This window comes from Salvelinus fontinalis, chromosome 37 (assembly GCF_029448725.1).
Source record: "Salvelinus fontinalis isolate EN_2023a chromosome 37, ASM2944872v1, whole genome shotgun sequence".
In the NCBI taxonomy this organism is placed as follows: domain Eukaryota; kingdom Metazoa; phylum Chordata; class Actinopteri; order Salmoniformes; family Salmonidae; genus Salvelinus; species Salvelinus fontinalis.
This window is the reverse complement of record NC_074701.1, coordinates 312070-337855: the sequence shown is the minus strand read 5'-3', so window position 1 is coordinate 337855 and position 25786 is coordinate 312070. Positions and strand designations below refer to the sequence as shown.

Here is a 25786-nt window from a genome sequence, read left to right as displayed (position 1 = left end):
TCCACAATCACACATGACTACACTCAACAAACAGCATCCATTTTGAACCTACACAATGTCATGGCAGCAAGCGCCAGCTTCCCCTATTTCAAATAAGGATCGCTGACATTATATGATATTCTCTATAACTCTATTTAACTTCCTATATGATTGACAGCTTATGATTCCACAGTTCTATGCAGAGGTCGGTCATAGAGGTTTAGGGGCAGAGTTATTATGGAAATAAAAGAGGGATTTTCAGTCATAAAAGAAGGGTCTTATATAACAGAGAGCTGTAATAAGCCTGTTACAGAAGGCTAGGGTTACAGTGCTGTAGAGAGAGAGAGAGAGAGAATGAGGGAGAGAGAGGGAGAGAGCAAGATGAGGAGCGAGTAGCAGTCAGGGGGAAAATGACGCAGCCTACGCTCAGCATGGGCTTGTGATATGAGATCATGAGAGATCTTTTCATCTCTGCCTTATCAGCAGCATTTGTGTGAGTGTGTAGGAATACACTAGACCGGTATGTACTCTCCATCTCTCCTCCATCTCTCCCTTTTCTTGGACTGGGCCTGTTCAGGTCGTAAATAAGCCTGGGCCCAGATAGGGGAGGACGCCTAACCCAGACGGGCCCCTGGCCTCCCCCTCCACTGGCTAGACTCCAGACTCCCAACCCTTCATTCCCCTTTCCACCTTCACCCCAAAGCCATGCTGTACCCCCATCCTTTCCACCCACCCTTCTACATCCCTGCTTCCCCCTCCTCCTGTATATGGGGCGGATGAGGTCAGCAGTTTGATAAACACATAAAGCAGCCACGTTACACCATGAAGGCCCCTGATGGCCCATGTCACTGGTTCCCACAGCCCGTCTGTCTGTCACTCTTACTAAATGACAACAGTCACCCTTTCCCTGACCCCTCTAAACACCCCTCTCATGCACGCACGCAGGCAGGCAAAAGCATCCGCAAGCAAGAAAGTGTGCACGCACGCACACACTAATCAGCCCACCCTCACACTGCCCTGTCATTCTCTTCTTGACTAACAAAACCTCCAACCCCAAACCCTGTAGTCCCCCCCCCCAACCCCCCCCCCCCCCCCCCCCCCCCCCACCCTGCACAGTTGACAGGCTGTCAGTGGAGGGAGAGGGGATGGGCGTGGAGCCCAGTGATCCCACCCTGTCTGTCCCATCAGAACCAGGGTCTCTCCGTCTCTCTCTCTCTGTGCAGACACTCTTTGAAACAGAAGAATGCACCATGTAAAATCTGCCCATAGAGGCTGGCAGACAGTCTGAAAGGGGCAACACTAATGCCACCCGGATATCACCCTCCCCCTGGCACAATAACACAGATGCTCCTGGCAAGCCTGGCAAAGTCCACCCAGTATGGTGGACCATTGAAAACTCTGTTTGGGTGACATCCTGGGTATAGAAAAACAATTAATGTATCTCTCTCAAACTATCTGTCAACCCTCTGTGTGTCACTCACTTCCCAGCAGAAGGGAAACTTATTTAGTCACACAAGGTCAGGGGCTGTTTCTCAATTTATCTTTCTGCAATTCTTCACATCCTATCTCCTCGCCTCCTTATCAGAAGGTCCAAGGAGGCGAGGACAGAGGATACAAGGAATTCAGTGGCAGTCGTGCCGTTTAAGATGAGGGAGGACATTTTTTTTTCATCATGAGCATAGCCTTATTTCTATTATAGCATATTGGATGACTGTCATTCATATTCCATTCACCCAGTTCAATGTAACATCGATAGGTTTAGGCTACTACATGATACTGTAATTTTCCCTATATCCATCATCCTATATCATCCTATGAATGAAAATTTACAACATAGGTGCACACAGGTCAAGAGAAAAATGTGAGGTGACAGACAGTGATACATGGATAGACACTCTTGAAAAATGCAGGTGTGTTTATCCCTGTTTCGTTCCGCTTCTGTTTAAGAAACCTTTTTCAACAGAATCGGCAGAATGAATACACACCGTGTCACGCATAAACACAGTTTACTCTCATAGCAGCCATGTCGTATTCCTTCTCGCATCTATGTTCTCTCCCCTTTTCCATTCGTTTGTGGACAATCATGCAGTAACGTTACAGTGTATAGTCAGTAAGCAGTTTAGCAGTTACACCGGCTGGCCCCAGTGGCAATAAATTAGTTAAACCAAAAGCTTACCTTGTAAGTGGCTCCCGAGTAGAGTAGCAGTCTAAGGCACTGCATCTCAGTGCTAGAGGCGTCACAACAGACCCTCGTTCGATCCCGAGCTGTATCACAACCGGCCGTGATCGGGAGTCCCATAGGGCGGCACACAATTGGCCCAGCTTCGTCCAGATTAGGGGAGGGTTTGGCTGGGGTAGGCCGTCATTGTAAAATAAGAATTTGTTCTTAACTGACTTGCCTAGTTTTAAATAAAGGTTAAATAAAAAAATATATATTGGAAGTTCCAGTGTTGTGTTGGATAGTCATAGCCAGCTACTGTAGCTAACATAGCATCCCTCTGTTTGAGCACGGTGTTTGAGTAGGCTAAACTAGCTAGCTTCATTTGCTAGCTAAGTAAGTGAAACTGAAAAAAAATTACGAAATCTCTCTCACTTCTCCATTTTTGTTCTCAAAATTACTGTGTAAGTCTATGGAAGGGGTGAGAACCACGAGCCTCCTAAATAAATGTTTATTGGTCACATACACATGTTTAGCATTTGTTATTGCGGGTGTATGATTGGTTTTGTATTGAAGTCAATGTACCCAGAGGAGGACGGAAGCTAGCTGTCCTCTGGCTACACCGTGGTCCTACGCTATAGAGTTCTGTTGAAGCTACTGTAGACTTCCATTGCAAAACAGTGTGTTTTAAATCAATTATTTGGTATTGTGAATATATTTAGTATATTTTTGTCTAAAAAGGATAACTGTTACTGTTTTACAATTGACATTTTTAGGAAATTCACTGTGGAGGATGGGTCTCCCCTTCCTCCTCTAAGGAACCTCCAGGAATTGAGTAACGATTAGTTGAGAAACAGCCATTGTTCAAGCTTCACATCCCCTTCCTCCTCGAGGTTGAAGGTCATTATAACCTTATGGAAAAACCACATCACACTTGATCATGTTTTTCAAGTGATTCACATGTGATCTTAAGTTAATGTAACTTAACATGTAAGGGGATGTAACGTCCTGACCAGAGTTCTTATGTGTTTTGCTTGTTTAGTGTTGGTCAGGACGTGAGCTGGGTGGGAATTCTATGTTGTGTGTCTAGTTTGTCTGTTTCTGTGTCCAGCCTAATATGGTTCTCAATCAGAGGCAGCTGTCATTCGTTGTCCCTGATTGAGAATCATATATAGGAGGCTTGTTTTGTGTTGGGATTTTGTGGGTGATTGTTTCTTGTCTTCTGTCTTTGTGTTCTGCACCAGATAGGACTGTTTTCGGTTTTCACATTTATTGTTTTGTTGTTTGTAGTGTTCACATATTCTTTATTAAATTATGCTGAACACTAGCCGCGCTGCATTTTGGTCCTCTCCTTCATCCCAGGAAGAAAACCATTACAGGGGACATCCTAAACGACCCATTTTTGTTTGCAGGGCAACACTGCTACTCCTACTGCTCTCTCCTCGTCTGCCCACGTGTTCTCGCACACCCCGAGAGCTTCTGGTCAGCGGGGTGGTGGCACTGGGATCCTCATCTCTCCCAAGTGGACATTCTCTCTTTCTCCCCTGACCCATCTGTCTATCGCCTCCTTTGAATTCCATGCTGTCACAGTTACCAGCCCTTTCAAGCTTAACATCCTTATCATTTATCGCCCTCCAGGTTCCTTTGGAGAGTTCATCAATGAGCTTGACGCCCTGATAAGTTCCTTTCCTGAGGATGGCTCACCTCTCACAGTTCTGGGTGACTTTAACCTCCCCACGTCTACCTTTGACTCATTCCTCTCTGCCTCCTTCTTTCCACTCCTCTCCTCTTTTGACCTCACCCTCTCACCTTCCCCCCCTACTCACAAGGCAGGCAATACGCTTGACCTCATCTTTACTAGATGCTGTTCTTCCACTAATCTCATTGCAACTCCCCTCCAAGTCTCCGACCACTACCTTGTATCCTTTTACCTCTCGCTCTCATCCAACACTTCCCACACTGCCCCTACTCGGATGGTATCGCGCCGTCCCAACCTTCGCTCTCTCTCCCCCGCTACTATCTCCTCTTCCATCCTATCATCTCTTCCCTCTGCTCAAACCTTCTCCAACCTATCTCCTGATTCTGCCTCCTCAACCCTCCTCTCCTCCCTTTCTGCATCCTTTGACTCTCTATGTCCCCTATCCTCCAGGCCGGCTCGGTCCTCCCCTCCTGCTCCGTGGCTCGACGACTCATTGCGAGCTCACAGAACAGGGCTCCGGGCAGCCGAGCGGAAATGGAGGAAAACTCGCCTCCCTGCGGACCTGGCATCCTTTCACTCCCTTCTCTCTACATTCTCCTCTTCTGTCTCTGCTGCTAAAGCCAATTTCTACCACTCTAAATTCCAAGCATCTGCCTCTAACCCTAGGAAGCTCTTTGCCACCTTCTCCTCCCTCCTGAATCCTCCTCCCCCTCCTCCCCCCTCCTCCCTCTCTGCTGATGACTTCGTCAACCATTTTGAAAAGAAGGTCGACGACATCCGATCCTCGTTTGCTAAGTCAAACGACACCGCTGGTTCTGCTCACACTGCCCTACCCTGTGCTTTGACCTCTTTCTCCCCTCTCTCTCCAGATGAAATCTCGCGTCTTGTGACGGCCGGCCGCCCAACAACCTGCCCGCTTGACCCTATCCCCTCCTCTCTTCTCCAGACCATTTCCGGAGACCTTCTCCCTTACCTCACCTCGCTCATCAACTCATCCTTGACCGCTGGCTACGTCCCTTCCGTCTTCAAGAGAGCGAGAGTTGCACCCCTTCTGAAAAAACCTACACTCGATCCCTCCGATGTCAACAACTACAGACCAGTATCCCTTCTTTCTTTTCTCTCCAAAACTCTTGAACGTGCCGTCCTTGGCCAGCTCTCCTGCTATCTCTCTCAGAATGACCTTCTTGATCCAAATCAGTCAGGTTTCAAGACTAGTCACTCAACTGAGACTGCTCTTCTCTGTATCACGGAGGCGCTCCGCACTGCTAAAGCTAACTCTCTCTCCTCTGCTCTCATCCTTCTAGACCTATCGGCTGCCTTCGATACTGTGAACCATCAGATCCTCCTCTCCACCCTCTCCGAGTTGGGCATCTCCGGCGCGGCCCACGCTTGGATTGCGTCCTACCTGACAGGTCGCTCCTACCAGGTGGCGTGGCGAGAATCTGTCTCCGCACCACGTGCTCTCACCACTGGTGTCCCCCAGGGCTCTGTTCTAGGCCCTCTCCTATTCTCGCTATACACCAAGTCACTTGGCTCTGTCATATCCTCACATGGTCTCTCCTATCATTGCTATGCAGACGACACACAATTAATCTTCTCCTTTCCCCCCTCTGATAACCAGGTGGTGAATCGCATCTCTGCATGTCTGGCAGACATATCAGTGTGGATGACGGATCACCACCTCAAGCTGAACCTCGGCAAGACGGAGCTGCTCTTCCTCCCGGGGAAGGACTGCCCGTTCCATGATCTCGCCATCACGGTTGACAACTCCATTGTGTCCTCCTCCCAGAGTGCTAAGAACCTTGGCGTGATCTGGACAACACCCTGTCGTTCTCAACTAACATCAAGGCGGTGACCCGTTCCTGTAGGTTCATGCTCTACAACATTCGCAGAGTACGACCCTGCCTCACGCAGGAAGCGGCGCAGGTCCTAATCCAGGCACTTGTCATCTCCCGTCTGGATTACTGCAACTCGCTGTTGGCTGGGCTCCCTGCCTGTGCCATTAAACCCCTACAACTCATCCAGAACGCCGCAGCCCGTCTGGTGTTCAACTTTCCCAAGTTCTCTCACGTCACCCCGCTCCTCCGCTCTCTCCACTGGCTTCCAGTTGAAGCTCGCATCCGTTACAAGACCATGGTGCTTGCCTACGGAGCTGTGAGGGGAACGGCACCTCCGTACCTTCAGGCTCTGATCAGGCCCTACACCCAAACAAGGGCACTGCGTTCATCCACCTCTGGCCTGCTCGCCTCCCTACCTCTGAGGAAGTACAGTTCCCGCTCAGCCCAGTCAAAACTGTTCGCTGCTCTGGCACCCCAATGGTGGAACAAACTCCCTCACGACGCCAGGTCAGCGGAGTCAATCACCACCTTCCGGAGACACCTGAAACCCCACCTCTTTAAGGAATACCTAGGATAGGATAAAGTAATCCTTCTAACCCCACCCCCCCCCCCCTTAAAAGAGTTAGATGCACTATTGTAAAGTGGTTGTTCCACTGGATATCATAAGGTGAATGCACCAATTTGTAAGTCGCTCTGGATAAGAGCGTCTGCTAAATGACTTAAATGTAAATGTAATCACCTGTGATATCTCATGTGAAAGATATTCACATGTGAAATATCATCACGTGAAGTCTTCCAAAACCACATGGTTTCACATGTGAAAGGTTATGTGATCACGTGAAAATCCACATGTGAAACGTCATGTGAAATATCATCAGATTGAAGTGTTTCAAAACCACATGCTTTTAAATAATGTCTTGTGTGAAATTTCACGTGAAATACAATTTTACACGTGCAAAACATGATTTTGCACGTGAAATCATGTGGTTTTTCCGTAAGAGTAGCACTACTTATCAAGGCCATTTCCAACTCCTCCCCACTTCCTATCCTCACCTCCAGGACCATGGCACCACAACCGCGGCTCTCATCCCTAAGATGAGGTCTGGTCCTGGGCCTCACAGCTAGAAGAGGCAGGGTCTGGCTCCAGAAACCAATCCCCACCTCCAGGCCAATGGCATTTCAGCCCCATCTCCCAGCACAAAGATCAGGCCTAGTTCTGGGCCTCCCAGCGAGCTGAGCCAGGGCCCGGCTCCAGACAGCCATCAGGGTGATGGACTGATGCTACAGCAGAGGCCAGAACCTCAGCTCTCTTTCTAAGTCCAGATGCATTAAAGAGCTGAGAAAAAATTAAGAGTAGACTGAGGAGGAGACTTAGGAGAAGAGAGAAGGCTCTTTGACAGGAGATTAGATAATATAAAGGAGGGGGACAGCTTAAAAACACAAACTCAGGTTCACTGGGTAAAAAAATAAAAAAAATAAAAATCATCATGCAATGTTTTGGTTATTTTGGATATAAGCCACTTAGGGTTTTTATTATCTTATGATTTATGTTTTTTTCCCCCATGACAGGCTAATATGAATATCAGTAGTTAGAACTAGTTTGCCCTCATCAGTAATGATAGATGGATTCCAGTGTTACGAATTAAAGATAATAGATGCAGTTATAATGCAGGAAGCACGTGTTGGAAAAAGGTACCAAATGTCTCAGTGGATGCCACCATATTCCCTACATAGTGCACTACTTTTGACCAGAGTCTTATATGGGCCCAGTTTAAAGTAGTGCAGTATATAGGGAATAGGGTTCCATTTGGGATTCAGCCAGTGCCCTTCAGGCAGCACTGGGCCAGGCAGGCAGTGGAGACATTACCTCACACACTACTGGGGGTGGAGATACGCCTTCCTCTGGTGTGTGTGTGTGTGTGTGTCCATGTTATGCCACAGGAAAAAAAAAAAGGGACCAGACCCACTTGTTATTTTTACAGATACACCCAAACGCTCGCTGTGTGGACTTGGTTGCACAGAACAACCAGTCTTTCTCGAGACACCCCATTGATTTTACATTCTGATTACCCTACAGTTTTGACTACTCTACAGTCTACACGGCTACTACAGTCTAGATTAAATAAAGTGGTAAAGCGAGTACTGTACTTGGGGACTTTTCCTGTTTTAATTCAACCACATGGGTTTTGGTTCGATTCATATGTGGTTTGTGCAGTAAGAGCCCATCTCCCCTTTCCTGTTTACTCTAAAGCCCCAGACCATCATGGGGCCATACCAAAGCACCACATTCCCTCAGAATTCCCCCTGTTCATCTAGAAATCATAACAATAAGCGACCAGAACTGAAAGAGCTTCCTTTCCCGCAATAATGCAGATCAGCGTTAAGACAACAAAGTGGCTCATAGATGTTAACCCAACATATGCTCGCTATTTTTTTTTGCGGGGGTCGCATTTAAAAACTCTTAGCGTCTTACCTCACACCAGCAGCTTTACTCAAACCGCCAAACATGTCCCCCTCTGCACCACGCCGTGGTTCTTTTAGAGACTTGGAAGTGAATTCGAATTGCCTTTAAACTACCCCAGAAAAAGAGAGTGGGAGAGCGAGAGTATCAGAGGACGCCCCAGAAATTGGCAAAGACTTCAGACATCCAAGCCATAGAGTGTTCGCTCTGCTGCCGTCCTCAAAACAGGACCAGAGCAAGAGCTCTCGGACCAACAGGCTTCTACCCCCAAGACTGCTAAGTATCCATAAGACTGCAAAATAGATTATTAAATGGTTACCCGGACTATCTGCATTGACCAAATCTAACATTGACTCTATGCACAGCCTTATTCTAAAATTGATTAATCGTTTTTTCCCTCAACAATCTACACACAGATCAAGCTACACACAATAATGACAAAGCAAAAACGGGTTCATTAATTTTTTTTGCAAATGTACACGGTCAAAAGTCAAACGTTTTAGAACACATACTCATTCAAGGGTTTTTCTTTATTTTTACTATTTTCTACATTGTAAAATAATAGTGATGACATCAAAACTATGAAATAACACATATGAAAGTCACGTAGTAACCAAAAACGTGTTAAACCTATCAAAATATATGTTCTATTTGAGATTCATCAAATAGCCACCCTTTGCCTTGATGACCGCTTTGCACACACCTGGCATTCTCTCAACCAGCTTCATGAGGTAGTCACCTGGAATGCATTTCAATGAACAGGTGTGCAGCCTTAAAAGTCCATTTGTAGAATTTATTTCCTTCTTAATGCGTTTGAGCCAATCAGTTGTGTTGTGACAAGGTAGGGGTGGTATACAGAAGATAGCCATATTTGGTAAAAGACCAAGTCCATATTATGGCAAGAACAGCTCAAATAAGCAAAGAGAAACGACAGTACATCATTACTTTAAGACATGAAGGTCAGTCAATATGAACATTTCAAGAACTTTGAAAGTTTCTTCAAGTGCAGTCGCAAAAACCATCAAGCGCTATGATGAAACTGGCTCTCATGAGGATCGCCACATGAATGCAAGACTTACCCAGAGTTACCTCTGCTGCAGAGGATAGGTTCATTAGACACCAGCCTCAGAAATTGCAGCCCTAATAAATGCTTCACAGAGTTCAAATAACAGACACATCTCAACATTAATTGTTCAGAGGAGACTGTGTGAATCAGGCCTTCATGGTCAAATTGCTGTGAAAAAACAACTACTAAAGGACATCAATAATAAGAAGAGACTTACTTGGGCCAAGAAACACGAGCAATGGACATTAGACCAGTGGGAATTTGTCCTTTGGTCTGGAGTCCAAATTTGAGATTTTTGGTTCCAACTGCCGTGTCTTTGTGAGACGCGTTGTGGGAGAACGGATGATCTCTGCATGTGTATTTTCCACCGTAAAACATGGAGGAGGAGGTGTTGTGGTGCGGGGGTGCTTTGCTGGTGACACTGTCTGCTTTATTCAAGGCACACTTCACCAGCATGGCTACCACAGCATTCTGCAGCGATACGCCATCCCATCTGGTTTGGGCTTAATGGGACTATCATTGGTTTTTCAACAGGACAATGACCCAAAACACACCTTCAGGCTGTGTAAGGGCTATTTTACCAAGAAGGAGAGTAATTAAGTGCTGCATCAGATGACCTGGTTTCCACAATCCCCCAACCTCAACCAAATTGAGATGGTTTGTGATGAGTCGGACCGCAGAGTGAAGTAAAAGCAGCCAACAAGTGCTCAGCGTACTCATTACCTGCAAAAGCATTCCAGGTGAAGCTGGTTGAGAGAATGGCAAGCGTTTGCAACGCTGTCATCAAGGCAAAGGGTGGCTATTTGAAGAATCTAAAATCTAAAATATATTTTTGGTTACTACGTGATTCCATGTGTATTATTTCATAGTTTTGATGTCTTCACTATTATTCTACAATGTAGAAAATAGTACAAAATAAAGAAAAACCCTTGAATGAGTATGTGTTCTAAAACTTTTGATCGGTAGTGTAAATAATTTAAATAATTATTCAATTCCTTTACTCAGTACTTTGTTGAAGTACCTTTGGCAGCGATTACAGCCTCGAGTCTTCTTGCGTATGACGCTATGCTTGGCACACCTGTATATGGGGAGTTTCTCCCATTCTTCTATGAAGATCCTCTCAAGCTCTGTCAGGTTGGATGGGGAGCGTCGCTGCACAGCTATTTTCAGCTCTCTCCAGAGATGTTTGATTGGGTTCTTCTCCGGCTCTGGCTGGGCCACTCAATGACGTTCAGAGACCTGTCCCAAAGCCACTCCTGCGTTGTCTTGGCTGTGTGCTTAGGGTTGTTGTCCTGTTGGAAAATGAACCTTCAACATAACCTGCTCCAGAGTGCTCAGACTTTCGTCAAGGATCTCTCTGTACTTTGCACCGTTCATCTTTCCCTCAATCCTGAAAGGCTGGTCATGGCTCATGTCAACACCATAATCCCGGAAACCCTAGACCCACTCCAATTCGCATACCGCCCCAACAGATTCACAGATGATGCAAACTTAATCGCACTCCACACTGCCCTTTCCCACCTGGACAAAAGGAACGCCTACGTGAGAATGCTGTTCATTGACTACAGTTCAGCGTTCAACACCACAGTGCCCACAAAGCTCATCACTAAGCTAAGGACCCTGGGACTAAACCCTACCTCTGCAACAGGATCCTGGACTTCCTGATGGGCCAGCCCCAGGTGGTAAGGTTAGGTAACAACACATCTACCAGGCTGATCCTCAACACCAGGGCCCCTCAGGGTTGCGTGCTTTATCCCCTCCTTTACTCCCTGTTCACCCACGACTGCTTAGTCAAACACGACTCCAACACCAGTTTGCTGATGACACAACAGTGGTAGGCCTGATCATAGACAACGATGAGACAGTCTATAGGGAGGTCAGAGACCTGGCAGTGTGGTGCCAGGACCAATAACCTCTCCTTCAACGTAAGCAAGACAAAGGAGCTAATCGTGAGTTACAGGAAAAGGAGGGCCGAACACGCCCCCATTCACATCGACGGGTCTGTAGTTGAGCGAGTCGAGAGTTGAGTTCTTGGTGTCCACATCACTAACAAACTATCATGGTCCAAACACACAGTCGTGAACAGGGCATGACAAAACATTTTCCTACTCAGGAGACTGAAAAGATTTGGCATGGGTCCCCAGATCCTCAAAAAGTTCTACAGCTGTACCACTGAGAGCATCCTAACCGGTTGCATCACCGCCTGGTATGCGTACAGCCCAGTGTTTTTACACTGATGCTACTCGCTGTTTATTATGTATGCATAGTCACTTTACCCCTACCTACATGTACACATTACCTTGACTAACCTGTACCCCCGCACATTGACTCGGTACCGGTACCCTTGTATATAGGCTTGCATTGTTATTATTTTGGTACTTTTTATTTTGTAAATATTTTCTTAACTCTATTTATTGAACTGCATTGTTGGTTAAGGGTTTGTAAAGTAAATATTTCAAGGTAAGGTCTACAACCTGTTGAATTTGGCACATGTGATAACATTTGATTTTACTAGTCTACCAGTCCCTGCTGCTGAAAAACATCCCCGCATTATGATGCTGCCACCACCATGCTTCACCGTAGCAATGGTATTGGCCAGGTGATGAACAGAGCCTGGTTTCCTCCAGACGTGATGCTTTGCATTCAGGCCAAAGAGTTCAATCTTGGTTTCATCAGACCAGAGATTCTTGTTTCTCATGGTCTGAGTCCTTTAGGTGTCTTTTGGCAAACTCCAAGCGGGCTGTCATGTGCCTTTTAGTCAGGAGTGGCCACTCTACCATAAAGGCCAGATTTGTGGAGTGCTGCAGAGATGGTTGTCCTTCTGGAAGGTTCTCCTATCTCCTCAGATGAACTCTGGAGCTCTGTCAGAGTGACTATTGGGTTCTTGGTCACCTCCCTGACCAAGGCCCTTCTCCCCACGATTGCTCAGTTTGGCCGGGCAGCCAGCTCAAGGGAGAGTCTTGGTGGTTCCAAACTTCTTACATTTAAGAATGATGGAGGCCACTGTGTTCTTGGGGACCTTCAATGCTGCTGAAATGTTTTTTTATTCTTCACTGGATCTGTGCCTCGACACATTCCTTCAACCTCATGGCTGGGTTTTTGCTCTGACATGCACTGTCAACTGAGGGACATTATATAGACAGGTGTGTGCCTTGAGAGAATGCCAAGAGTGTGCAAAGCTGTCATCAAGGCAAAGGGTGGCTACTTTGAAGAATCTCAAATAGAAAATATATTTTGATTTGTTTAACTCTTTTTTGGTTACTATGTGATTCCATATGTGTTATTTCATAGTTTTGATGTCTTCACTATTATTGTACAATGTAGAAAATAGTAAAAAATTAAGAAAAACCCTTGAATGAGTAGGTGTCTCCAAACTTTTGACTGGTACTGTACATACAGTGCCTTCAGAAACTATTCATTCCCCTTGTCTTATTCCACATTTTGTTGTGTTACAGCTTGAATTCAAAATGAATTAAATAACTTTTTTTCTCACCCATCTACATACAATACCCCATAATGACCGTGAAAACAGAAATGTTAGCAAAATTATTGAAAATGAAATACAGAAATGTCTAATTATACAAGTATTCACACCCCTGAGTCAATACTTTGTAGAAGCATTTGGCAGCCATTACAGCTGTGAGTATTTCTGGGTAAGTTTCTAAGAGCTTTTCACACCTGGATTGCGCAAGAGTTGTCCATTATTCTTTTTAAAAAATTATTCAATTTCTGTCAAATTGGTTGTTGATCATTGATAGACAACCATTTTCAGGTCTTGCCATAGATTTTCAAGTAGATTAAAGTCAAAACTGTAACTCAGCCACTCAGGAACATTCACGGTCTCTTGGTAAGCAACTCCAATGTAGATTTGACCTTGTGCATTAGGTTATTGTCCTGCTGAAAGGTGAATTTATCTCCCAGTGTCTGGTGAAAAGCAGACTGAACCGGGTTTTCCTCTAGGATTTTGCCTGTCCTTAGCTCTACTCCGTTTATTTTTTATCGCCCCAGTCCTGAACACTTACAAGCATACCCATAACATGATGCAGCCACCACTGTGCTTGAATATATGGAGAGTGGTACTCTGTAATGTGTTGTATTGGATTTGCCCCAAACATAACACTTTGTATTCAGGACAAAAAGTGAATTGCTTTGACACGTTTTTTTGCAGTATTACTTTTGTGACTTATTGCAAACAGGATGCATTATTTTGAATGTTTCCTTCATTTCAATTAGGTTAGTATTGTGGAGTAACTACAATGATGTTGATCCGTCCTCAGTTTTCTTCTACCACAGCTATTAAACTCTGTAACTGTTTTAAAGTCACCATTGGCCTCATGGTGAAATCCCTGAGCGGTTTCCTTCCTCTCTGGCAACTGAGTAAGGAAGGACGCCTGTGTCTTTGTAGTGACTGTTTGTATTGATACAGTACACCATCCAAAGTGTACTTAATAACTTCACCATACTCAAAGGGATATTCAATATCTGTTTTTTTAAGATTTGTACCCATCTACCAATTAAGGTCTTCTGAAAGTGAGGGACCTTACAGATAATTGTATGTGTGGGGTACAGAGATGAGGTAGTCAGTCAAAAATCATGTTAAAAACACTTATTGCACACAGTCCATGCAACTTATTATGTGACTTGTTGAGCAAATGTTTACTCCCGAACTTATTTAGGCTTGCCATAACAAAGAAGTTGAATACTCATTGACTCAAGACATTTCAGCTTCTCAATGTTAATGAATTTGTAGAAATTTTGAAAAACACAAATCCACTTTGACATTATGGGGTATTATGTGGAAAAAGTCAAGGCGTGTGAATACTTTCTGAAGGCACTGTATCTACCTCAAACACATCATACCCCTGCAGATAGATCTGGCACTGGTACTCCTTGTATACAGCTTCATTCTTGAGTCTTTTATCCCTTGTGTTACAATATTTGTTATTTTTTTTACTCTGCATTGTTGGGACGGGCTCTTAAGCAAGCATCATTTCACAGTAAAGTCTACACCTGTTGTATTCGGCGCATGTGACAAATACAATGTGATTTGAGTTAGAGAGGGGAGAGCGAGAATGAGAGAAGGGGATAAAGAGAGGGAGGGAGAGAGAATGACAGAGTGAGAAGGAGAGGAGAGAAAAATAATGAGGAAGATAAATAAGAGTGAAGGAGGAGAAGGAGAGAAAGGCGATGGGGTTGTGTCTGTGTTTCCCTGGATTCCTGGATAATGATCAGGCTGTAACCGTACTGGGCTAATTTCCGCCAAACGAAACAAGGGCCCCTGCCAGCCCCACTTTATTGCTCTCCATTTTTAATCTTTCCCTTTTTTTGACTTGTGACATGAAAAAAAGTAATATATACAGAATCTGCATTTAATTCGCATGGCAGCCAACTATATTTTTTCTATTTTTTTTTTGTCTGCTCCCCTTCTTTTTTTCTTGCACATTCAGAACGTTCTCTGTCCAAGGCAGGGATTTTTGGCTGGTGTTGCTTGCTCACCAGCGGATGGGAATATTTTCAGAGAAAACGCTCTTGCCAACAGCTTTCTGCGTTGCTGCGGTCTCGTATACTGACCTAAGCAATCGGTTGCTCAACCTACTCACTCACTTGCTGCCGTTTTTGTCTTGCAGCGACCCCTCGTAACAAATATGGCTGCCTGAAAGCATTTAGGAATGCAGCCACTGTAGTGAAGGCCCTCTGTACTCAGAGGGTCTTCACAACTCAGTGAAAGCAAATATTGATTATTTTGCAAATGGCTACCACCCACACTATTGGACTAAAGTAGCTGTCAATCCTACATTTGTTTTTGCAACGTCATTGGAAATCTTATATGGGCAAGGGAGTAGAAAAAGACAACAAAGGAGGTGGAATCAAAGCAGGTAGGGCAGTGAGTGGTGAGCCAAGGGATTTGTTTTGGAATACATAGTAATACGCTTCTGGAAGTGGCATTAAACCTGTCAGCTCATGCACACACTGCGAACCCAGAACGGGCGGGGGAGAGAAAGTAGTCTCGTCTCCACCTAATCGGGTCTCATAGCCACTGATGGGCCTTGATCCAAGAGCCACACTAGCTGGAGGCTGAAGGAGAGACAGAGGGGAAAGCAGGGCAGGCTAAGCTGCATGCCGACTAGGGTTTCTGGGTTCACTGAATCTCCCCTTATATCTGAAATGTGGTTTGGTGCTCCTTATTTGGTTGGATTTATGGGCGCAGAGTGGTAACCACAGAACTCATAAAACAGATGTGAACTCTTTCCCTCCTCAAGTGAACCACACCTAGGAACCCATTTGAGGTGTAATCAGTGTGCTTATTGGGCGTTACTATACCAGCAATCGTAACATAGCGCACTAATTCCTAAACACTTGAGGTGGCCAGGCTCCTTTGGACCATGTTTCCCTCCCGGCTCAGTCAGTAATGAACTGAATTCATGGTATACAAACAAGGAGTAATGATGGTACTATTCACTGCCCAAAGTGAACTGGCTTCCATTGGCGTCCATTTTGTGGTGGTCTTGGATGAGGCCCTTGGAGGAGGGCGTGGTGCCATCCCAGCTGCCCCCCCCCCACTCGCACATGCCAGGCAGACTGGCCATAACCACACCCTCTTCTGTTGCCGAGAGCCGGGGCATTGGGGCGCCTAGCGGGCGTTAGCCAGAAATGAAAATATTTATCTTGCTAAGCGTTTCTGCAAATTGCCCATAGGACCATCGCTGGGTGTTAATCAACTGGGGTGCAGGTGGTCTAGTCAATACAGAGCAAAGTAAGTGAAAAGGTGGGCACAAGCATACAGTGGGGAGAACAAGTATTTGATACACTGACGATTTTGCAGGTTTTCCTACTTACAAAGCATGTAGAGGTCTGTAATTTTCTCTTAAATCCAGAAATTACATTGTATGATTTTTAAGTAATTAATTAGCATTTTATTGCATGACATAAGTATTTGATCACCTGCCAACCACTAAGAATTCCGGCTCTCACAGACCTGTTAGTTTTTCTTTAAGAAGCCCTCCTGTTCTCCACTCATTACCTGTATTAACTGCACCTGTTTGAACTTGTTACCTGTATAAAAGACACCTGTCCACACACTCAATCAAACAGACTCCAACCTCTCCACAATGGCCAAGACCAGAGAGCTGTGTAAGGACATCAGGGATAAAATTGTAGACCTGCACAAGGCTGGGATGGGCTACAGGACAATAGGCAAGCAGCTTGGTGAGAAGGCAACAACTGTTGGCGCAATTATTAGAAAATGGAAGAAGTTCAAGATGACGGTCAATCACCCTCGGTCTGGGGCTCCATGCAAGATCTCACCTCGTAGGGCATCAATGAAGATGAGAAAGGTGAGGGATCAGCCCATAACTACACGGCAGGACCTGGTCAATGACCTGAAGAGAACTGGGACCACAGTCTCAAAGAAAACCATTAGTAACACACTACGCCGTCATGGATTAAAATCCTGCAGCGCACGCAAGGTCCCCCTGCTCAAGCCAGTGCATGTCCAGGCCCGTCTGAAGTTTGCCAATGACCATCTGGATGATCCAGAGGAGGAATAGGAGAAGGTCATGTGGTCTGATGAGACAAAAATAGAGCTTTTTGGTCTAAACTCCATTCGCCGTGTTTGGAGGAAGAAGAAGGATGAGTACAACCCCAAGAACACCATCCCAACCGTGAAGCATGGAGGTGGAAACATCATTCTTTGGGGATGCTTTTCTGCAAAGGGGACAGGACGACTGCACCGTATTGAGGGGAGGATGAATGGGGCCATGTATCGCGAGATCTTGGCCAACAACCTCCTTCCCTCAGTAAGAGCATTGAAGATGGGTCATGGCTGGGTCTTCCAGCATGACAACAACCTGAAACACACAGCCAGGGCAACTAAGGAGTGACTCCGTAAGAAGCATCTCAAGGTCCTGGAGCCTAGCCAGTTTCCAGACCTGAACCCAATAGAAAATCTTTGAGGGAGCTGAAAGTCCGTATTGCCCAGCGACAGCCCGGAACCTGAAGGATCTGGAGAAGGTCTGTATGGAGGAGTGGGCCAGAATCCCTGCTGCAGTGTGTGAAAACCTGGTCAAGAACTACAGGAAACGTATGATCTCTGTAATTGCAAACAAAGGTTTCTGTACCAAATATTAAGTTCTGCTTTTCTGATGTATCAAATACTTATGTCATGCAATAAAATGCAAATTAATTACTTAAAAATCATACAATGTGATTTTCTGGATTTTTGTTTTAGATTCCGTCTCTCACAGTTGAAGTGTACCTATGATAAAAAATTACAGACTACATGTTTTAAGTAGGAAAACCTGCAAAATCGGCACTGTATCAAATATTTGTTCTCCCCACTGTATATGAATGTATATTTATGGGTCTAAGCTTAGATCCACATGCTAAACAAAAAATGCCCATGTCATGCACACACTCCTCTGTGAACTCTAAGCCAATGATCACTGGCCTTTCTCACTCCTATAAATGTCGGACTAGAGGCCTAGAGCCAAGACACAGTGCATGAAACATTTCTCAAATGTGTGGTTAATCAGGAATGACAATTTTTACCTGTGGGATTCTCTACGTGGGAAAGAAAGAGGGGGTGAGAGGTAGAAAGAGGGAGAGATGGAGAGAGTGATAGAGAGAGGAGGGTATCTTAAAGGTTTACTACAGAATAAATATGTTTATATCAATAAATAGGCCAACATGTTTTTTGATGGGTATATTAGTGGTTAGTAAACAACACTTTCAGAAAATTCATGATCATATGAATTTTGTTGAACAAAATATTCCAAAAACCATAAGCACCAATGCCATGTATCATTTGGCCACTCTAGATGCATTATATTCTCATTCCCTTTCTTGGCCTGCATACTGTACAAATGATTATAGTTCCTCTATGATGAAGGCAGATATGATACAATGATAATGATAAAAAATATTGTATATAACTATTACTTTTCTGGTGATTTCCAGTTGCCTTTCCAGATTCTTTTTTTTGGGATTACATTTACAAAGGTACATACTGTAAAACGACTTAAGTGAAACATAATCCGTAGAACAATAGCTGCCTTTAGGAAAAACTGTTTATTAAGTTATTATAGGCTATTAGTGGGGAAAATCTACACTTTATTGGATAGATATGAGAGCCAGCTGAATTTACAACATTAAATGAAGTGTGAATATGGGAGAAAATTGAGAGAGTGAGGGCTGAGGTAAGTCTTTCGTAGACAAAGAAAATTTATAGAAGTGAACAGTTGTACGCTTGTTGCTTTTTACAATGAAGGCAATTATATAAATGTAAACATCCACAGGACCTTGCAAAACCACACAAAAATACATTACAAACAGTCATTGAGACTGAAATGTTTGTTGCCTTAAAAAGAAGATTACACAGTAAGATTGGGTCAGGCGTTTTTGTCTGAGACAAAGAAAAACACCAGTCACCTCTACCTGACACCCTTTGGTGGCAAAGTGGCACCAAGCAACGCAAAATGTTGTATACTACCCTCATAAAGTACATTTCAAAATTACAAGTCATACGTAAGGTTCTGTATTTATTTTCTTAGTCAACCTTGTGTTCTTGAAAGTAGCCGTGTTTCATTTTTGTTCATTGATTTCACCTGTGTTAGTTACTCACCTGGTCTCATCAGCTCCTTATTTAGTTCAGTTCATTCGGTTTGTGCCTTTGTGAGGTATTGTTCGTTTTGACTCTACTAAGCCGTTTCCTAGCTCGTTTGTGAGAACCAGTTATAGCCTTCAGTCCTAGTTTTGATTCACCTGCCTGTTTGCCTACCTGTGTATGACCATGTTTCATATTGGGGAATACAAGATTTGAAAGTCCAGGTTTCAAATAAAATGTAAATATTGCTGTTCCTAAAGATATATTTTTTTTATGACATTGCCAGCACTAAGATTTTAGTTTGATTTCCAAAAAGACAAATTATGTCACTTTCTATTTTCTGATAAAACTCGACGGATGCTGTACCGGGTCGTGAAAAAAAAAACACTCATAGAAAAACAGTCATCTGAATCACTCAGTGTGTTGCTAAAAGTTAACCGGCCCCGCCGAGCCCGTGTAAGCCTGGGCAAGCTGTAAATATCGGCATATTTTTTTAATATATACAGACATTTTAGTATACAGACATTTTAGTGTTCTCTTCCCTGGCCCAGCTCCCCCTCAGACCCAGCAGGTTACCGTTGAAATGCCAAGCACTCCCTCTACAACAACAGCATCATTCACTAGGCCAAGATTTAGGAGCTCCATTTCATGGGTTCAGGGGGGATGAGGGGGTGAGAAGGAGAGGGAGAGGCTGGGAGGATAGCTTCACCTCTACCTGAGGTTCTTAAAAAGGCAATCCAGGAAATATACAATACTTAGAAATGTCCTTGTTTTCCATGACAACGTACATGAAATGAGTTGGAAAATGAATAGGAAATACAGTTAAGATGTTGACAAGGTTATAAATAATAATTGTGTCCTTCAAACTTTGCTTTCGTCAAAGAATCCTCCATTTGCAGCAATTACAGCCTTGCAGACCTTTGGCATTCTAGTTGCCTTTGTTGAGGTAATCTGAAGAGATTTCACCCCACGCTTCCTGAAGCACCTCCCACAAGTTGGATTGGCTTGAAGGGCACTTCTTACGTATCATACGGTCAAGCTGCTCCCACAACAGCTCAATACGGTTGAGATTTTTTCATTTTATTTTATTTCACCTTTATTTAACCAGGTAGGCTAGTTGAGAACAAGTTCTCATTTACAACTGCGACTTGGCCAAGATAAAGAAAAGCAGTTCGACACATACAACAACACAGAGTTACACATGGAATAAACAAACATACAGTCAATAATACATTAGAAAATGTCTATATACAGTATGTGCAAATTAGGTAGGATAAGGGGGGTAAGGCAGTAAATAGGCCATGGTGGCGGAGTACTTACAATATAGCAATTAAACACTGGAATGGTAGATGTGCAGAAGATGAATGTGCAAGTAGAGATACTGGTGTGCAAAGGAGCAAGATAAATAAATAAATAAATACAGTATGGGGATGAGGTAGTTGGATGGGCTATTTACAGATGGCCTATGTACAGGTGCAGTGATCTGTGAGCTGCTCTGACAGCTGGTGCTTAAAGCTAGTGAGGGAGATATGAGTCTCCAGCCTCAGTGTTTTTTGCAGTTCGTTCCAGTCATTGGCAGCAGAGAACTGGAAGGAAAGGCAGCCAAAGGAAGAATTGGCTTTGTGGGTGACCAGTGAGATATACCTGCTGGAGCGCGTGCTACGGGTGGGTGCTGCTATGGTGACCAGTGAGCTAAGGCGGGGCTTTACCTAGCAGAGACTTGTAGATGACCTGGAGCCAGTGTGTTTGGCGACGAGTATGAAGCGAGGGCCAGCCAACGAGAGCGTACAGTCGTGGCCAAAAGTTTTGAGAATGACATAAATATTAATTTTCACAGTCTGCTGCCTCAGTTTGTATGATGGCAATTTGCATATACTCCAGAATGTTATGAAGAGTGATCAGATGAATTGAAATTAATTACAAAGTCCCTCTTTGCCATGCAAATGAACTGAATCCCCCCAAAACATTGACTGCATTTCAGCCCTGCCACAAAAGGACCAGCTGACATCATGTCAGTGATTCTCTCGTTAACACAGGTGTGAGTGTTGATGAGGACAAGGCTGGAGATCACTCTGTCATGCTGATTGAGTTAGAATAACAGACTGGAAGCTTCAAAAGGAGGGTGGTGCTTGGAATCATTGTTCTTCCTCTGTCAACCATGGTTACCTGCAAGGAAAATCGAGCCGTCATCATTGCTTTGCACAAAAAGGGCTTCACAGGCAAGGATATTGCTGCCAGTAAGATTGCACCTAAATCAACCATTTTTCGGATCATCAAGAACTTCAAGGAGAGTGTTTGAATTGTTGTGAAGAAGGCTTCAGGGTGCCCAAGAAAGTCCAGCAAGCGCCAGGACCATCTAAAGTTGATTCAGCTGCAGGATCGGGGCACCACCAGTACAGAGCTTGCTCAGGAATGGCAGCAGGCAGGTGTGAGTGCATCTGCACGCACAGTGAGGTGAAGACTTTTGGAGGATGGCCTGGTGTCAAGAAGGGCAGCAAAGAAGCCACTTCTCTCCAGGAAAAACATCAGGGACAGACTGATATTCTGCAAAAGGTACAGGGATTGGACTACTGAGGACTGGGGTAAAGTCATTTTCTCTGATGAATCCCCTTTCCGATTGTTTGGGGCATCTGGAAAATAAGCTTGTCCGGAGAAGACAAGGTGAGCGCTACCATCAGTCCTGTGTCATGCCAACAGTAAAGCATCCTGAGACCATTCATGTGTGGGGTTGCTTCCCAGCCAAAGGAGTGGGCTCACTCACAATTTTGCCTAAGAACACAGCCATGAATAAAGAATGGTACCAACACATCCTCCGATAGCAACTTCTCCCAACCATCCAGGAACAGTTTGGTGACGAACAATGCCTTTTCCAGCATGATGGAGCACCTTGCCATAAGGCAACAGTGATAACTAAGTGGCCCGGGGAACAAAAAATCGATATTTTGGGTCCATGGTCAGGAAACTCCCCAGACCTTAATCCCATTGAGAACTTGTGGTCAATCCTCAAGAGGCCGGTGGACAACCAAAAGCCCACAAATTCTGACAAACTCCAAGCATTGATTATGCAAGAATGGGCTGCCATCAGTCAGGATGTGGCCTAGAAGTTAATTGACAGCATGCCAGGGCGGATTGCAGAGGTCTTGAAAAAGAAGGGTCAACACTGCAAATATTGACTCTTTGCATCAACTTCATGTAATTGTCAATAAAAGCCTTTGACACTTTTGAAATGCTTGCAATTATACTTCAGTATTCCATAGTAACATCTGACCAAAATATCTAAACACACTGAAGTAGCAAACTTTGTGAAAATTAATATTTGTGTCATTCTCAAAACTTTTGGCCACGACTGTACAGGTCGCAGTCCAATTTGTTGAGTAGAGTATTTTTTGTAAATGACATCGCCGAAGTCGAGGAACGGAAGGATGGTCAGTTTTACAAGGGTATGTTTGGCAGCATGAATGAAGGATGCTTTGTTGTGAAATAGGAAGCCGATTCTAGATTTAATTTTGGATTGGAGAAGCTTAATGTGAGTCTGGAAGGAGTGTTTACAGTCTAACCAGACACCTAGGTATTTGTAGTTGTCCACATATTCTAAGTCAGAACCATCCAGAGTAGTGATGCTGGATGGGTGGGTTGGTGCGGGCAGCGTTCGGTTGAAGAGCATGCATTTAGTTTTACTTGCATTTAACCTTTCTAGGACACACGTTCCGCTAGCGGAACCCCCCCCACAACATTCTGCTGAAAAGGCAGCGCGGGAGATAAAAACATTTTTTCTTCGAAATATGTAACTTTCTCACATTAACAAGTCCAATACAGCAAATGAAAGATAAACATCTTGTTAATCTACCCATCGTGTCCGATTTAAAAAATGCTTTACAGTGAAAACACAACATATGATTATGTTAGATCACCACCAAGTTCAAAAAACACAGCCATTTTCCCAGCCAAAGATAGGAGTCACAAAAACAGAAATAAAGATAAAATGAATCACTAACCTTTGATGATCTTCATCAGATGACACTCATAGGACATCATGTTACACAATACATGTATTTTCTGTTCGATAATGTGCATATTTATATCCAAAAATCTTAGTTTACATTGGCGCCATGTTCAGAAATGCCTCCAAAATATCCGGAGAAATTGCAGAGGGCCACGTCAAATAACATAAATACTCATCATACACTTTGATGAAAGATACATGTTTTAAATATAATTACAAATACACTTGTTCTTAATGCAACCGCTGTGTCAGATTTCAAAAAAACTTTACGGAAAAAGCACAACATGCAATAATCTGAGACGGCACTCAAATATAAATAACAATTCTCCGCCATGTTGGAGTAACAGAAATAAGAAATTACATCATAAATATTCCCTTACCTTTGAGTATCTTCATCAGAATGCATTCCGAGGAATCCTAGTTCGACAATAAATTGTTGTTTTGTTCGATAATGTCAATTATTTATGTCCAAATAGCTACTTTTGCTAGCGCTTTCAGTACACATATCCAAACGCTCGTGCAACTCACACATAACGTCGGACGAAAACTTCAAAAAGTTATATCACAGGTCGAATAAACTTGTCAAACTAAGTAGATAATCAATCTTCAGGATATTGTTATCATATATATCCAATAACGTTCCAACCGGAGCATTCCTTCATGTCTGTAAAAGTTATGGAACGCAAGGCGATATCATGAGAAATGCGCGTGACCAGGAACTGGCAATCTGCCAGACCACTGACTGAAACACCTCCCACCCGGTCCCACATCACAGTATACACTTCATTCAACGTTCTACCTACTGTTGACATCTAGTGGAAGGCGTAGTAAGTGCAAACCAATCCATATCTTCCTGGGATTTGAATAGACGATGAGTAGAAAAAACACCAGCCTCAGAATTTCCACTTCCTGTTTGGAAGTTTGCCTGCCATATGAGTTCTGTTATACTCACAGACATAATTCAAACAGTTTTAGAAACTTCAGAGTGTTTTCTATCCAATAGTAATAATAATATGCATATATTAGCATCTGTGACAGAGTAGGAGGCAGTTCACTATGGGCACGCAATTCCAAAGAATGTCCAAAGAAGGGCCAGAAGTATATAGAATGGTGTCGTCTGCGTAGCGGTGTATCAGAGAATCACCAGCAGCAAGAGCGACATCATTGATGTATACAGAGAAGAGAGTCGGCCCGAGAATTGAACCCTGTGGCACCCCCATAGAGACTGCCAGAGGTCCGGACAACAGGCCTTCCGATTTGACACACTGAACTCTATCAGAGAAGTAGTTGGTGAACCAGGCGAGGCAATCATTTGAGAAACCAAGGCTGTCTAGTCTGCCAATAAGAATGTGGTGATTGACAGAGTCGAAAGCCTTGGCCAGGTCGATGAATACGGCTGCACAGTATTGATGGCGGTTATATCATTTAGGACCTTGAGCGTGGCTGATGTACACCCATGACCAGCTCTGAAACTAGATTGCATAGCGGAGAAGGTACGGGGTGATTCGAAAGTATCGGAAATCTGTTTGTTAACTTGGCTTTTGAAGACCTTAGAAAGGCAGGGTAGGATAGATATAGGTCTGTAGCAGTTTGGGTCTAGAGTGTCTCCCCCTTTGAAGAGGGGGATGACCGCGGCAGCTTTCCAATCTTTGGGAATCTCAGACGATGCAAAGAGAGGTTGAACAGGCTAGTAATAGAGGTTGCAAAAATTTCGACAGATCATTTTAGAAAGAGAGGGTCCAGATTGTCTAGCCCGGTTGATTTGTAGGGGTCCAGATTTTGCAGCTCTTTCAGAACATCAGCTATCTGGATTTGGGTGAAGGAGAAATGGGGGAGGCTTGGGCGAGTTGCTGTGGGGGGTGGAGGGCTATTGATCAGGGTAGGGGTAGCCAGATGGAAAGCATGGCCAGCCATAGAAAAATGCTTTTTGAAATTCTTAATTATAATGGATTTATCGGTGGTGACAGTGTTTCCTAGCCTCAGTGCAGTGGGCAGCTGGGAGGAGGTGTTCTTATTCTCCATGGACTTTACAGTGTCCCAGAACTTTTTGGAGTGTGTGCTACAGGATGCAAATTTCTGCTTGAAAAAGCTAGCCTTAGCTTTCCTAACTGCCTGTGTATATTGGTTCCTAACTTCCCTGAAAAGTTGCATATCACGGGGGCTATTCAATGCTAATGTAGAACGCCACAGGATTTTTTTGTGCTGGTCAAGGGCAGTCAGGTCTGGAGAGAGAGCCAATGGCTATATCTGTTCCTGGTTCTAAAAGTTTTGAATGGGGCATGCTTATTTAAGATGGAGAGGAAGGCACTTTTAAAGAATAACCAGGCATCCCCTACTGACCGGATGAGGTCAATATCCTTCCAGGATACCCGGTCCAGGTCGATTAGAAAGGCCTGCTCGCTGAAGTGTTTTAGGGAGCATTTGACAGTGATGAGGGGTGGTTGTTTGACCGCAGACCCATTACGGATGCAGGCAAAATGAGGCAGTGATCGCAGAGATCTTGGTTGAAAACAGCAGAGGTGTATTTGGAGGGCAAGTTGGTTAGGATAATATCTATGAGGGTGCCCGTGTTTACGGATTTGGGGTTGTACCTGGTGGGTTCATTGATCATTTGTGTGAGATTGAGGGCATCAAGCTTAGATTGTAGGATGGCCGGGGTGTTAAACATGTCCCAGTTTAGGTCACCTAGCAGCACGAGCTCTGAAGATATATGGGGGCCAATCAATTCACATATGGTGTCCAGGGCACAGATGGGGGCAGAGGGTGGTCTATAGCAAGCGGCAACGGTGTTTCTGGAAAGGTGGATTTTTAAAAGTAGAATCTCGAATTGTTTGGGTACAGACATGGATAGTTTGACAGAACCCTGCAGGCTATCTCTGAGTAGATTGCAACTCCGCCCCCTTTGGCAGTTCTATCTTGTCGGAAAATGTTATAGTTAGGGATGGAAATTTCAGGGTTTTGATGGTCTTCCTAAACCAGGA

The 25786-nt window shown here is 44.3% G+C and overlaps 1 protein-coding gene across 1 annotated transcript in view; it reads right to left on the bottom strand.

Moving 5' to 3' along the window:
- Positions 1 to 8251, bottom strand: part of fgfr2 (fibroblast growth factor receptor 2) — a 170819-nt gene extending 162568 nt beyond the window's left edge. Inside the window, exon 1 of the mRNA XM_055901661.1 lies at positions 8148 to 8251. The gene's annotated coding sequence lies outside the window, so the exon portion shown is untranslated. The remainder of the gene's footprint in view (positions 1 to 8147) is intronic.
- Positions 8252 to 25786: the final 17535 nt, after the last annotated feature.